The sequence below is a fragment of the Cuculus canorus genome, chromosome Z, assembly GCF_017976375.1.
Source record: "Cuculus canorus isolate bCucCan1 chromosome Z, bCucCan1.pri, whole genome shotgun sequence".
NCBI classification, from domain to species: domain Eukaryota; kingdom Metazoa; phylum Chordata; class Aves; order Cuculiformes; family Cuculidae; genus Cuculus; species Cuculus canorus.
This window is the reverse complement of record NC_071441.1, coordinates 18,086,312-18,098,222: the sequence shown is the minus strand read 5'-3', so window position 1 is coordinate 18,098,222 and position 11,911 is coordinate 18,086,312.

Sequence of the window (11,911 nt, the reverse complement as noted above, 5' to 3'; positions counted from 1 at the left end):
TCATCCAAAAAGAGTCAGAATTATAACAGGATCAGTGCTCTAGTCTAGTTGATGGCATGCCTGTGTCAATGTAAAAGAGGAAGTGTTTCAGAGGCATGCACAAAGGTCCAAAGGCACTGAGAGGGTTGGGCAGCTTTTGTGGCAGCAGTCCTGGCTTATGACATTTAAATGGTACATAGCATTAGAGTTCAGGGGCAGGATGGCAATTAGAAGGAATTATTGTTTCAGCATTGCCTGATTTCTCAGGGACTAATACCTTGCCTGTTGCAGTTTTATGCTGATAAATTAAAATGAAAGAAGTTAAGCAACAAAAGCTAGATTGAACAGGATTTAAGTTAGCTTCTACAGCTGGGAATAATAGACAACATAGTGATCTGGTCATGTTAATAGTTTATGCTCTACTAGAGTCCAGCATTATTTATGGCACTTGACAGAAAGTATTGAATAACTTCTGTATGACCAAGCAGCTGAGACCGCTTCAGTCTGGCTGTTCACATCTTCTGCTACACAAGTAGGGGCTGGGGCCATCTACTCAAGTACCAGAGCCAGGTTCACAAGCAAACAACATTGCTGAAAGGACATCCAGCAGATAGGAAACCTGTGGAGCTCTTGCCACAGGATGTTAGGGATACAAGAGGTTTTCAGAAGTTCCAAGGAAGACTTGGCAACACTTACGAGAGACATCCTTATGAGAGGATTTACTAAGCAGACAAATCATAACTGACTTGAGAATTTCCCTGAGCAGGTTGTTTTGTAAGGGTGAGAGAGTAATTGGGAAAATACAATTTGTGTTTGTCCTCTCTTTCTTTTCTGTGCATTCCCAAGTGACAGAGGACAGGACAAGGGGGAATGGCCTGAAGCTCCGCCAGGGGAGGTTCAGGCTAGATATCAGAAAAAAAATTCTTCACGGAAGGAGTCATCGGGCACTGGAACAGGCTGCCCAGGGAGGTGGTCGAGTCGCCTTCCCTGGAGGTGTTTAAGGAACGGGTGGATGAAGCGCTTAGGGACATGGTTTAAGGGAGTGTTAGGAATGGTTGGACTCGATGATCCAGTGGGTCCTTTCCAACCTGGTGATTCTATGATTCTACGATCTGCTTATGGTCTCCTTGGTGGTTGGTATCCAGACCAGTGGGCCTTCCACTCTGATATCATCCAGTGCTTTAATGTGTTTCCTCCTGTGTGTCTGGCAGAGATGCAGTTTGCTAACGGAGAGGACTCAGTAGCAGCTCTGTGCTCTGCAGAAAGAACAACTGTGTCATGTATTGGCAGGACCTGTGAGCTTGGCTGGGTGAGCACAGCTGAATTCTGCAGCAGTGAACTGCAGTAAAGCTCACAACTCAAGGGAGGTGCTGGCACTTTTTAAACTATGTTTGCAGAGCTCCCTGCATCATAAGCTATCTGAGGAAGGATCGGGCAGGTCTGCCTGTGCTACCTGGTGACATACCTTCCCACTGGTTTGAGAACAGAGACTGTTTAGTTGTGGCTAGGGGAAGGGAGAATTAGAAGAGATGAAGGAGGGAAGATATGTGTGCTAGAAACTGGGCATCTACCTGCTCTCTAACATGAAAGGGATTATCTGTCTGGTTTTGAGCATATATGGTCTTTTCATAGTTTCCATGTCACAATTTTGCAAATTTTTGGGGGGAATTCCTGCTGTCATTGTGATTGAGGTAAAAGGGCCCTGCTTCTGTCCCACTTAGAAATTATTTGATAAAAAGCACACAGATGCACCATTTATGTCATTATTTTATCAGTAGGAATGTGGTCTTTCTAGAAGCAGAACCCAGCGTCCACAAAGAAATGAGTTTAATAGGAAAAGTATGCCAGCTGGCCAGGAGTACAGAAAACTATTTGGAAATTCCCCGTGCTAAATAAAGGGCATGAGGAGGTGATCTACGCAGCTATGCTGAGTCACACACTTTCCACATAGCCATCCTGTCTATTCTTGCAGTATTTGTTCTGTGCGGTGGGATCCATCCCCTCCCACTGTTTCAGCCCAACTCCCACTGTCTGCACAGTCAGGAGAAACCCACAAACTCCTTATCAGATCAAATGCAATTATTTGGCCCCAAACTGAGGACTACCATGTTATCAAAAAAAGCTAGCATTATGGCCAAAATAATTTTATTATTCCATCATTATGTTTTGAAGGCAAAGATTTATTTTTGTAAAATAACTGTGTTTGAATCATTTAATTTGTGGTTATCTCATTTAATATATTTTTAAGCTTAATGAACAACATAGCCATGGTTACTATTCACTTTTAGGAAACATTTTTCTTTCACTTAGCTGAAACTTGTCAAACATTTAAACTCCAGGTACATAATGCCTTGTATGGTTTAGATGCTGCTGCTGAAAACACTTAGCCAAAGTGAATTTAGAAATGAACAGAGATATTAGAGGTGAAAGTGAAAGACTGTGAGAGGATAGGAGGGAGAGTTCTCCTTTCTGCCTTGCTGCAGGGCTGTGTAGGAACTTTGCTGTAACCTCTGGATGCCACATTGTCCTTGATCCTGCCTGGGCTTCCTTTGTGGGTGGCAGGGGAAAGTGGTTCCACACAATACTGTACTCCAACAGCCCTGCTCTGATCTCCTGGACACAGCAAGGCAGTACCAGAGCCCACTGCAAATGTGGGAGTATTGCTTCAAGGCATAGAATTAGCAAACCTTTTCTTTTCCCCGTTTTTCTACCTAAAACTGTTTGGGATTGCTGGGGGACGCAAAGGTGGGAGCAGGATTTGAATGGTTGATCAACCACTAACACAAGGAGCAAGCAGTTAATTCCTTCAGGAGGGGTGAAATATTTTCTTCTGACAGTTGTGCTTGTTCCAGGTATGCTGGATTGCACCAGTCCCAGGCAATTTTTAACCCTTTGGTGACCAGGTGACTACTCCTTGCAGTGAGATGTCTCACCCCAAGATGCAGGCATAACAATGCTGAGTGAGAGCCAGTCCTTCACCTGCTTCTTGGGAGGGAGAAGTCTCTTCGTGCTGGCCAGTTGTTCACAGTTTGCAGGCAGTGTAGCTGGCAGAAGCCAGGATCTCTTACAGAGGCTTTAAGTCCCTGCTGCTGCTGAGGTCCTGGCTCAGTGTCTGCTGCCCTGAGCTCGGCGTCCACCAGTGCAGCTCCTCGTGGGACCCTCTTTCTGCTGTACTTTAAGGCAACTAAGCTTCTGATTCTGGCTGTTACTGAGTGAGGAGCTGTTTTCCCCTTTTCCTCCCTGTACCAGAGTGTTGCTTTGGCAGAGGGAGGTTGGAAATCTCCTGCCAGATTCCCCCACATCTAGGGGAAGTTCTCTCAGGCTTGGTCAAGAACTCAGAGCCACCAGTTTCCTTTGCTAAATCCAAATAAATCTTTTTACACTACAGTTAATAATCTTACATTTAAACAATATAATCTTACATCTGTATAGGCTTGTAGCGGTCAATAAATGTCTTTTTGCAAAACAGTCTGAAAGACTGAAGTGCAAGAGCAGCAGTTTTTGCATTTTAATTGCATATAAATTCTGCATCATTGTTACAGGTGCTCAGTATATTTTCTGTCACCACTGGCTTTGATGGCAAATTAACTAGGAGTGTGGGGATGAGAATTAAGAAAGTCTAAATGTTCCAAAAGTCTTTGCTCAGTGAAAGTCATATTACTAGTGTTGCAAATGCTGATTTCCCATACTTAATTCAACATATCACTTGGTGATGACAGGGTCAATGCTAGCCTTATTTCTTGTGCATTTTCTGCAAAATGAAGCACAATGCTTCTCTACTTGCTTTTGTTTACTGTAGTACAGGGATTTGAAACAAAGAAAATGTTGGATTTTATTTGCCCCACTGTGTTTGGGTTCGTTTATGCTTTGGCAGGAAAGCTGGTTCATCTGGTTTTTCTAGGATGAAGTTATTACTGTATTATCTTTCTTGACCTGGTGAAAGTTCTCTTTTTTGTTTTTAATAGTATGCATGTCATAGCCTACACACAAAAGTAGTTGAAATATGATTAAACTACCTCTACTTATACAGATAAATTGCACTTAAATATGTAATTAAATACTCAGGACAGGTCAAAGGGGACTACGATGAAGTATTGTGTGAAGATTTGAAGCATTTACAAAAAGTAATTAGGTGGTTCAGGGTGAAACTCCAAAGAGCTAAAACTTGTGGTTTCTGGTGTCTGACTCCCTGCAAGGAGAGTAGGCTTGTTCCTGCCGGCCTCCCAGGTGGGGAACAGCAGCACTGGGCAGCCCCAGCGAGATTGGCCGTGAGCACTGGTAACCTCAGGGTGAACGGCAGGCGCAGGCTGTCTCTGCTGGAGAAAAACAGCCTTCTTTGGCCGTAGTAGGAATTATCCATATCCTCTTGTGGAAGAAGGGAAGTCAAGACAGTTCGTATGAGTGGAACTGGGAGATAATGTTTACTGCTGTCTCTGATCTATAAGAGCCTGAGACCAGAGTAAACACCCCAACTGCCATAAAACTTAGGAGAAAATACACCTGTGCTCTGGAGTGGGATTCCTGCAGGTACTGAGCTAGTGTCGTTGCTGCCTAAGGGCTGAAGGGGAAACTGCTGAGGAGGAGAGCACAGCCAGCCCCATGCCTAAAAGGCATCAGGTGTCTGACCCCAAAAAAACATGTTTCTGCTTAGCAGCAATGGATGTGACCAAACAATATTCTTCCTTGCTCTCAGACTTCTTTTCCCCAAAAGAAAACGTACAGAGAAAAGAAGGAAGAGGAATAGCACTCTTTTTTACCCATTACCATAAGGAGTGTGAAGATATAGAGTCAATACCTAAAGGGGATTTCAGTTCACGTATCTCCTTATTGTAATACAGAGCTCCTACCTCCAAATTAGAAATTACTGTAGTGCTTGCACATTTTAGTTTTCCCTTAGTGAAACGATTCCACTTTGCTTGAAGTACTTAGGTGTTAATTGGCACACTGTCATCCTGGATCCTATTTCTTAGCAGTGATGTGGCAGGATGTTACCCAACACCACAAAGTCTTTGAAATGTGAAATAAAAACATGAAAGTATGATCTTTGCATTGTTTTCCACATTTTCAGTGCCAGTAATGATGAAGGGAACAATTGGCGTGCAGCAATGCTTCACAAAATTTTCATCTTTATCCCAAGGAGCCATGAATTCTTCTATTTCATTTCCTAACATAATGGCAAATATGACATCCCCATGCAGGACTTTCTCAAGGATGCTTGGTTGTGGAGCTGTAAAATAATGCTTGCCTTTTGTTTGAGCATGATAGTTTATGACTTTTTAGCTACTGTTCTCCAGTTTTTTACGCCTCTCTCAGTCCCCCAAACCCTGTCACATATGAGGCAATTGGGAAAAAAAATCACACCTATTGAAAATTAGGCAGTCGTAACAGCACATAGTCAAGAATCTGTAGTCAAGAGTTAAAAAGAATGACAGTCCCCACCCAGGCTTATATTACTTTGCAAGTAACAAGCATTCACATTTCGTTTATTGTCTGTAGCTTGAGCCATTAGAATACACACAAGTTCCATTTTAAAAGGATTTTTATTTCCTCTGGGAAAGTCAAGACTTTTTTGATTTTAAAGAAAAGCTGGATTCTCATGTAATTAAGTTAAGCATTAAAAAATTAAGGAAAAAAAGCCATTATTATTATAATCCTCATAATGCCTATTGTATGGTAATTCTCAGTTCTTCAGGGCAAGGATTGCATAGTGGCTTACTCAGTAGGTGCAGTGTTGTTCCTTGTATTTTCTAGGTGCTATCAAAATATACAGTGAGCTCACTTACGAGGAAAAACCCAGCCTGAAGTGAAGAAATGAAGAGGTAGCCTGGAGAAATGCCAGTGTGTGTTGAAGCGTATGCTATGCTGTTGGCAACAGAGCTCACCGTGCGTGGAAGGCAACTAGGATATGTGTGTGTTGTTGTGTGTACCTTTCTATTTTCTGTTCCCAACCAAGTTTAAGTATTCCTGTTACAGTAAGATGAGTTAGATGATACTATGCTGTATCATCTCTTCCACAGAATACAGAAACTCTTCCCCACTGGACAGTGCTAAAGGAAAGGATGATGTCTCTCAGTTCAGCTAGTAAGCCTGTGCCTGAGTACATTATCTGCATCCTCTGATTATTTCAGCCGTCAAGGACAACAAAATGATATATGATAGGCAATTCTTTTATATTTGTAAGCTCTTAGATTTAAAAGAACAATTAAACTTCTGTGGTTACTGTTATTCCTGAGAATGCTTTGTTATCTCACTATTTTTGTCATAACGAGTGTAAGGTTCCTGTAGTTGTTAATGGATAATCATCTGCATTTCCTGTGGTCCATATATTCTCTATTTATCATAACTACATTTGTAATAGAGATTGAGAACCTGGCTAATGGGAGCTTTTCCTCTGACTTTCATGGGTTGAAAATGTCACACTTGATCCTTGACTGGGTTTGGCCTCTAAGGAACTGAGACTTATGGATTAACTGGCGCACATTGCATCTGTTAATTGCTTTCAAAGAGCTTGAAAAAGATATTGCAAGACAATTATCTGAAAATGCTTCACAAAATAAAGCTAATAACTTTCAGATAATTCAGAAAAACCTTGCATTACTGAATTCTGATATATGACATGATAAAAATTGTGATTAATTATTTTGGGGGTATTAAATGGATCTCATTTTATCATGTGCCTTGCTAGAGTGACTAGCTATCACTAGAATTGTTCTTTTGGGTTTTTTTTATTTTTTTAAAATGACAGGCTTTGTATTTGGTCAGGAAACATAAGCCTGAATATAGTACTTACAGAACAAAAAAATGAAAAGCATGAACAGTAGCTCCAGTTTATGCATCCAGACTCTGAACAGTCGGTTGTCCTCCCAGAAGTGACAGATCTCTTTCTTTCAGTGTCTGTTTTTTAAATGCAGTTGATTTAATGTTTGTGAAATGTTAAATTCAAACATAGAGATTAAGATATTGTAATTAGTCAGTTCTGATACACTAAGAGTGTTCCCACCATTTTTTTGCCATGACTATTTTTTAAGCCTGTGGTGTGTTCAGTCTGACTAATACAGTGGCCACTGGAAGTAGCTGTATTGTAAAAGGAAGCTACTATCCAGTTACAGTGGTAAAGATGTCTTAGACTCAATGATACTGTTCACTGTTGCTACAAAAAGTAGAATGGCAAGACAGAGAACTTATTTAACTGTGTTTTGCTGGTAGACAAGTTTCAAGAGAGATCAGCGTAGTTTGGTTGCTCTGTACAATCACTAATAACACACACAAATGCCATTACAAAGTACTGTGTATCTGATCTCTTTTAAAATAGAATCGTGAAGAAAATCCTTGGAACTGATATTTAATTTGAATGTGGATCCTCCTACAGCTGAATTTCCCACAGTGATGCTAGGGCTGTTTATGTGGAACCAGTTCTTCCCCTACTGAGCTTCCAAGACCCAATTAGCATCATCTCCAGAGCAGAATGCTGAGGAACAAAAGCTGATTATCAGTCAGCTACATCATGCTATTGCTTGATGTAGCAAGAAGGCAAGAAGAGAACACATTGGAAAATGAACATGGATGCATTCAGCATCAACAAAGTCTCAGCTGATGTATGGTGCCAGGACCATGTTTCAGAAAAGGACTAAACAGAGAGGCCAGTGAAAGAGAATCCAAGATCTAGTGAACAGTCTGTTAAGGACAGCTTGAAAGGATGGGAATTGTTTAATCCAGAACTGAGAAGATCGATGGAAATCTTTAAATACATAAAAGATAATTGAAAAAAAAAAGATAAGGAAGAAGGGGAAGTAAAGGCTAGCATCAGATGCTGAGGAAAGTTGTGAAGACTCGAAAAAAGAAAGGGAAGTAAAGGCTAGCGTCAGATGCTGAGGGAAGTTGTGGAGACTCCATCACTGAAGGTTTGTGGACATGGGTTAGACAGGCATTGATGAAAAGTAATTAGGGACACATTGTGGCAGGACAACAGACAAATGTTTTCCTGAGGAGCCTTTCTATCCTGTTTTTTGTGATACTACCACATGAACATTACTGTTCCTCTACAGTCCATGATTGCTGAAATGGGTATATCACCATGAAATGCCAGGATAGGCTTTGTGAGTTCTATCTGTTTCCTAATTTTGTTCATCTGTGCTTCTTGTTGCTATACAGACTACAGAAATGGAATAGCACTTATCCCTTGGCTATAGCAGGGCTGAGTAACTCCTGATCCTGCTCAAAGCACATACTTAATTTTGGATCCTTCTATTGTCTTGTAGGCAATCAGACATTTCTAAAACAGCTGGGCTCCAGAACCAGGAATCAGCATGGGTGGAACTAGAGTGACTTTTCATGGCCATTAACTTTGCTTTGTTACCATACATGTGAGTGACAGTTTTTCTGACTCATTAGGACAATTGCCATTGCACAGTAGTCTGAGTAAGCCGCTTATTTTGTAAGTGTTCTGAGTAACAACACTATTAGAACAGGTTAATTCATCAGTATTTGGCTAGATGATAAAATAAGGACAGAATTGTGGATGTGGCGTTGCTCCTACAGCATTTGAAGACAGGAGAGCTTCGTAAGAAATTGCACTACTGTGCGCTTCCTGAGTGCATGGTGAAAGAGAAAGGAAAGAAGGGGAGTCCCCATAACCAGTGTGTGGTGACAGTCAAAACAAGGCTTCTTTTTTGGAGAGAAGTCCTAAGGGCTGTCCTTTTCAGTTTAGGCATCTTGGTTTCTTCCAGAAACTTAGGTGAGAATGTGTTAAATACTTAAACCTCTCCCATCAGCAGAGACTTGCTTTCTTTTTTTCTTTCACCCTGACTATGGAGGGACACCAAGACGTGTGTAGAGCACTAAGCTGGGTTCTGACATGTGGAGAGGCTTTACAGGCTCTATGCATTTAACTAGGAGGAGTCTATTTGTCATACCAATTGTGAAACCTGCAAGAACTGCTCTTTAGCACATGATTAAAAGCAGAGCAGACTTTCAGTAGGTAAAAGGCTCTGCAGCCCCGCCCAAGACAGGGGTAAAGAAGGGAAAATCCCTTGAACATAGTAGTGAAAGCTACTGAAAAGGCAGCAACCTCATGGTTATTAATGCTCACAGTATCTTCTATTTAGATCAAAAGATAAATTTGTTTTATGACCTGGTAGAGAGTGTTTCTCTGCTACCAACTTTTCCCAGGCCTGCCTATTTGTGGAGTCATAATACAGGGACAGAAAGCACAGCAAGACTAACGTGTGGAAGGAAATAGTCTGCAAAAGAACTTAGTGATTGGGTGATTATGAAGTCATACTTTCTACCTGGCAGTGAGTTCACAGTATCTATTACAAAGCGAGCATTTCTGATATGCTTGGCAGTGCTGGTCTGTGTTGTGCTGAATCTCACTGAAATTGCAGAGCGTAACAACTTGCTTTAATTAAAGACACAGTTATACTTGGTAGAGCTGGCTGCTACACAAGCCCATGATACCAACCCCAAGATATATGAATCATAGAATCATAGAATCACTAGGTTGCAAAGGACCCATATGCAAAATGTGTTGGTGGTGACTCCAACAGAAACCTCAGCAACAAAGCTGTGAAAGTTTTCCTGGACTGAAGACCAGCTACACAACAACTTGTCCTGTGAGCAGAGAGAGAGCGCCCTGTTATTCTCTGGCTAATACCTTCAATCCTTGTGCAATTAAAATTTTTAGCTCGATGAATAGAATTGCCACAATAAACATCCAACATTGGTACCTTTCCAGATAAATCGCTCACAACACTCAGTAGTATCTTAGAATAAACAGAAATGTACTATATGCTGAAAGGTAGTTGCAAAACCAGGGTTGTGATAACAAGCTGACTTGATCAGTGCAAATCAAACTGTCCTTATTATGCTCCAAATGTTTTACAAATACAGTAGTTTCTTGTCCAGTACAAATAGCGAGAATAAAAAACTCTCTAAGCAAACTGTTACACTAAGGACAGCAATGCTACTTGTCCCTACTTTTTCCCCAAAGTATTCGTCTGAGGAGTTTAAGGAGCTGCCACCACCTGCAAGGACCCTTGATATTTTAACTCTGATTATAAAAGCATGCTCTACATGTTTTTCCATAAACTGTGTTGGAAGATGATCCTTAAAGTATTCTTCCTTTTATTGCACGCAGTTTCATTGCCGCAGAATGTAACTTGTGGTTTTCTAGAGAAGCACTGGCTTTAGTCAGCGGGTCTGGATGTCTATCAGTATCATTATGAAAAGTGATCAACTGTGGTTATGCATCATAAAACATATGGTTTCAGTATTTGAGAAAGGAATACTGAAAATTTCTGGTTGATAGAACTGCTTTCACAGTTACAGCAATGGATTAAAATAAAACTGATAAGTGATGTATACATACACATGCACGTGCTGGAAATAGGGCTGTCAGGATGGGTTCCCATCTTGCACATGCTGCCGAGTGGCTGCACCTTGTGCATCAGCAGCATTTGGTATGATTGCTCTGTAGCCCGGCATTCCCAAGGGTCCCAGGCCAGCAGAGAGGTTGTTTCAGTTCACTAACCCAAGGGTGATTCTATCCCTAGCTCCATGGCTAAATATCCTCACATAGTCCATTCCTCCTCCCCCCACATTGTAAGGTCTGATGCAGGTTGTTCCTGTTAAAACAGGAGTAAACCTGGGCTGTTATTATATTGCTTATACAGGAAGACAAGATGCTGAAGGAAAGCTGGAGGCAGCAAGGCTTTATTCTTTGGCACTGTGACTAAAAGACATTACTCCTCAGTAAAAGTCAAGTCCTGAATTAGTCTATACAAGGTCACTTACGTGGGCAAAACCATGTGATTTTAGGTAGGAGAAGCACATTTGATGTCTCATTAATCTGAGTCCGGTTTCTTCTCATGACAGGTGGCTGAATCTTAGGGAAGTCTTGTAAAACTCAGGAACTGTGCCTGGTTTGTGGCATGGGCACGGCTGGCACCTGCCTACTGAGAGCAGCAAAAATCCTGCCTTGCCTGTGCTAGAGGAAGGCTGGGCTCTGCCTGGCCCAAGCATTCTGAGGTATGACAGTGCCTGCACGTGGGGCCAGAGGCTGCGCACCTGAGAGCCTGATATACTTCTACATGTGAGAGCCTGGGCTGTAGCAGAGAGCTTCAGCCATGGGGATTGTGTAGGTGGAGTCTGCCTTTATCCTGCCTGCCCTGCTTTTCACTTTGGGTGTATGACAGTGCTCATGAAACTTTGGCTTCTCAGTGACAAGCCACAGCTACAGAGACACCTGCTGCCACCCCAGATGTCCCCAGGGTCCTGGGGGCTGCTTGTCCCCAGCCTGGGCTTGGGGAGGTGATGCTAGGCTGGGTACACAGAACTCTCAATGTAGTTGCAAATTATCAGCCTGTTCTACTGAGAGGCATCTCACTAATTTTGCAAGAACAGATTGTCCTCTCTTTAGCGATTGTTAACATGATCATAATTAAAGAATGTTTAATATCCCACTTAGATTCTAGTATCACCACCCAGTGATTGCAGGTACCTCTCCTCTTCCAGCACTTGGCTAAGCATGCAAGAGTTTAAAAGGAGATACTGTTAATAGCTTTGAAGAGCCTCCCATGTATTCGTGAGAGAACTGTAACCCTCACCTCTGGGCAGTGCTTCTACAGACCACAGCTTAGCCCCAGTATCAAAAAATACCTCTGAATGGAGAAGTGGCTTCTCCTTGATGCTTCTCTTTGCTCAGTTTGGATTTTTTTCTGTGCTAGTCCGGAAGGAGGGGGTGAGGAAACAAAAAACCCCACCATGTTGTTTCATTACAAGAGATACTGTAATCAAGCAAAACCAAAATATTTTGCTCAAAATAGCAATAGCTCTTGATGACTGATTTTCAAGTCAGGAAATATTTTCACTGCTTTGACAAAACATGCTAGTAGTTGGACACAGTCTGCGGCAGTACTAACCTTAGTTTGGAGAC